The sequence below is a fragment of the Saccostrea cucullata genome, unplaced genomic scaffold (genome assembly GCF_032062105.1).
Source record: "Saccostrea cucullata isolate Sc308-1 unplaced genomic scaffold, CSIRO_AGI_Scuc_v1 ctg804, whole genome shotgun sequence".
In the NCBI taxonomy this organism is placed as follows: domain Eukaryota; kingdom Metazoa; phylum Mollusca; class Bivalvia; order Ostreida; family Ostreidae; genus Saccostrea; species Saccostrea cuccullata.
In genome coordinates this window covers 18,078-22,007 of record NW_026941006.1, presented here as the reverse complement: position 1 = coordinate 22,007, position 3,930 = coordinate 18,078, and the positions used below count along the sequence as shown (strand labels likewise).

At 32.3% G+C, this 3,930-nt stretch overlaps 1 long non-coding RNA gene across 1 annotated transcript; it reads right to left on the bottom strand.

Moving 5' to 3' along the window:
• Positions 1–129: 129 nt before the first annotated feature.
• On the bottom strand, positions 130–836 carry LOC134256914 (uncharacterized). Its single transcript, XR_009989815.1, has 3 exons — positions 770–836; positions 522–665; positions 130–407 (listed from the first exon to the last, which is right to left on the bottom strand). It is a non-coding gene; the product is annotated as an uncharacterized LOC134256914 (long non-coding RNA).
• Between the last annotated feature and the right edge of the window lie 3,094 nt (positions 837–3,930).

Sequence of the window (3,930 nt, the reverse complement as noted above, 5' to 3'; positions counted from 1 at the left end):
CAGGTCGTGCGGTAAGCAATCAAAGTCCATTCATCAATTTCTATTAAATTTTTGTCGTTAGCGAAACGTTTATTTTAAAATCAAGACGTCTTTATAAAAAAAACCTCGTGATTTGGATGATATTTTTTATTCATTTCGAATTGTGATGACACTGTACACAGGTTCAAAGATTTGCTGATCATTTTCTAAATCTCTTTGGCAAATCTTTTTTCGCACGACAATGGCACATTCAACAATGACAGCACAGAAGAATATCACACCACATATACTTAGTATAATTACATAAGGTATATTAGTCTCCTTATCAGGGCTTGTTTGATTCTTTGATAGAGTAGCATTTGGTATCTTTTGCGTCATATAACTTGGATATGGTTTAAATGCACTTCTTTCGGAAGCGTTCTTCGAGACTGTGTATTATAATAATATAAAAAGTTCAATTTGTGAGCATCATTTTAAACAGAACGATCGAGACACGAAAATTTCTCAGCACAAGAAAAAAAATTTTATTAACTATACATTACCATCCGATGTTAAACATTCTCTAGGTATTGTTATCTTACAGGAGACACGGTTGCATGCACATTTTCCTGATGAACATCTATATCCATATTCCGGGACTCTGCACAATAAAGTGCAGTTTTCTCCAAAATGTTCCGACTGACACACTGTACAGTGATAATAAAATGACGTCATTTAACATTTCCCACTAAAGTAAAAAAAAGAATTAAGCATTTTGTAAATTATGTGGATATAATCTATCTTAGCTTACGTATACATTTGCCTTCTGTTGAATTCCATATCTCTCCGACACAACAAGGTTTGAAATTGAAAATCCTAAACATATAAAAAAAAGTCTTAACCGATCTTGTAGTAACAAACCTAACTTTAAGTGTTTTGATTTGAATGTTGAAAAGCAGTTTTGCAAAACTAGAAGCATGACACATATGGAGACAAAGCATCTATCACTATATGTTATAAAAACTTTCTTCTATGTACTGATTTATGGTATAAAATCTAGATCGCATGAAAATATTTCATCACGCTTATCTATTCACTCTTTCAGAAAATATATAGGTTAAATGCAGCATCCGAAATACAAGTATAATTGTAGTATGCACAGTATACATCCAAAGACGCATTATGAATTCTTAACCAGATTCTGTTGTAGAATTAATCAATCTCATAACTAATCCTAAAAATAAAGTTCCCATGCAGCAGCCAAAGCATAACTGATAAATGTGAATGCAAAAATAAGAAAAGCGAATGATTTCCGTTTTTTGTGTATGCATTACAGCCAAAGGCACTTCTTTTACTAATCAGAAACATGGGTAATGAGCTGCATATAATTGCAACTGGCAGTGTAAACTTATACTAAATGTAGCGTATATACAAGGGTCGATCAAATTAACCATACATTTGTATGGGGAAAGAACTTCTCTTCATTTTTTCTTCTATTTTTTATCCCTCTTACAAAACAATATTGATTTCATGGCAGCTTGAAACCTTTCTTGTACAAAAACTTAAGTCAAGATATTCAGCAGTTTAAATGAATCTGGGCAATAATATACATTGACTGAGTTTGAGGGCAACATGCATTTTATCGGACCCAAGAACCAAACTGTTTGCCTGAGATCGTTAGGCCGAAGGCAGACAGTTTAGTTCGAGGGTCGACAAAACGAATTTTGCCCTCAACCTCAGTCAATAAATGTTTTGTTATACCTTTTATTTGAATTTTTTATTGACATACATGTATTTTGTACTCTCGTTACCGCAGGTCCGTCACTGTTCACCATCGGTGACGTAAGCGGTCCAATATGTCATCGATCGGTTCCACATCTCACTCCGCGGTCAAACATCAATTTTGTGTATGCCCGCTTAGCAAAACATTAGAAATATTAGACTTTTTTTCATAAATATCTGTATAGGAACAAATTTTTAAAGGTATAACAAATTTAATTTGACTACTCATCATGAAAGTGCAGCTTACGTCCAGCTTAACTTCATTGCAGACCTGCAAATCTCATGTTCATGTATTTTTATCAGAATAATAATATTATACTAGCAGCAAATCCTCAAATCTACAAACAATTCTAAATAAAGAACAGATTTCTTAAGCAGCCATATCTTTTTCTACTTTTAAAAAGTACCAGTGATAGATATTTTAATTCCAATATCATTGCACATTTTCATGCATCAAACATATATTAAGAAAATATTATTGTCAACTATGTACCGGTAAATGTCAAATTACAAACTTTGTTAGGTGGAGAAATGTATAGACTATATGCATAGAATATAAGTTATTACTCTGAGTGATACATACCCTTTACATAGTGCAACAGAGATTCGAAAACGCACTACGATTTGAAAAAAGTAGAAATACATTGTTTTGTGTTTATGTTTCAAAACGATAGTCAACAACCAATGGATAACAACGGTATCCACAGATCCGAGGATCCTGCCGAATTACGGAATAACATGTACACAGAAGCAATGTTAAGTTCACTTTGAATTACAAAGCACATAAATTAATGCCCCTCTTTTTGATCAAACTTTTGACAGTTAAAAAAATTTCCGCTAGCTTATACATAATAATGAAGTTCAAGAAGACTTAATTTGGACAAGGAACACAATCTTATTTATAAACTTGAAATCTTTCCTCTTCAGACAGCTGTCACGATGATTTTTGAAAATATTGATGTGTTTACTTCCTCTTGATTTTTTTTTTTTGCATGCACCTGTTTATACTTTGCGTTTCTTTACACAACAGTTTTTTCGCGTTTCTAAACTGTTGGATTAGTCAATTTTTCTCTACAAAAGAGGTGACACAACCATGCTGCATATCCGGCCGAATAGCTTCTCGCCTTTTTTCTTGGATTGCTCTATAACTTTTATTGAAGGGATGAGATAACTTCCATATGGAAATTTATGAAGTATAATAGTTAAAAACTTAAAATCATTCCTTAGGTCCAATTACAAATTTTCTACACTTTAATAACACATGACATATTTAATGACGTCTTTCATTCACGAATGGGACGTTAAACAATATTCATTCACTTGATCAATCTTTATAGCTTTAGACATATATTTTGGATATATTTTAATAGGCTCCACATCAATAAGAGAACTTGTGTACAGTTTTACTTTAAAATGATAATCTTTTCTCAATATTTGGTTACTAGTAACTGGTTTGATATGTTAAGGTAGCCAATGAAAATATTTGCAATTTTTTGTGACATAAATTGTCTTTTAACTTTAGGTTTATTCTAGTCGCAATACTGCATGTGTATGACTCTTTATATTACATTTTCAGGGTTTTGGCATTTTTTGAATGTTTAACGAGCCACAATTCCCTCTGCTGAATTATGGTATTGTGCATTTAGTTTGCTCTTTTTTTACTGGCTTATATGTATTTCTTGGCATAGTACTTTGTCGGTTATTACTTAAATAAATGACCATTCCAATTCTTTAAAAATATTGATGTGTTGTATTGAGCACAACCCTAGGAGTTGGCCATAAAATACATTGATGCTCGAGTTTCTGATTGACAATATCTATGTGGTTTTTGGAGACCGGGTCCTCCAACAATATATTGGAATTCCCATGGGTACAAATTGCGTCCCATTGTTAGCAGCAGACCTATTTTTGTATTCATATGAAGCAGAATTTGTCCAAAATCTTATGCGTGAAAAGAAGAAAACGCTTGCTGTGGCCATTAACTCGACATTTAGATATCGACGACGTATTGTCAATTAATTATAGAAATTTCCATTCCTATTATATTTCTAATAATGTTCAATCATTTACTAACTACCGACAAGAATGTCTTACCTTATAAGCAGAATTTTTAGCGAGGATTTAATTTTGGCATTTTTAGCGAGGGTGTTTAAATCGCTAAAATTAAATATCACTAAAAATTAATTCCAT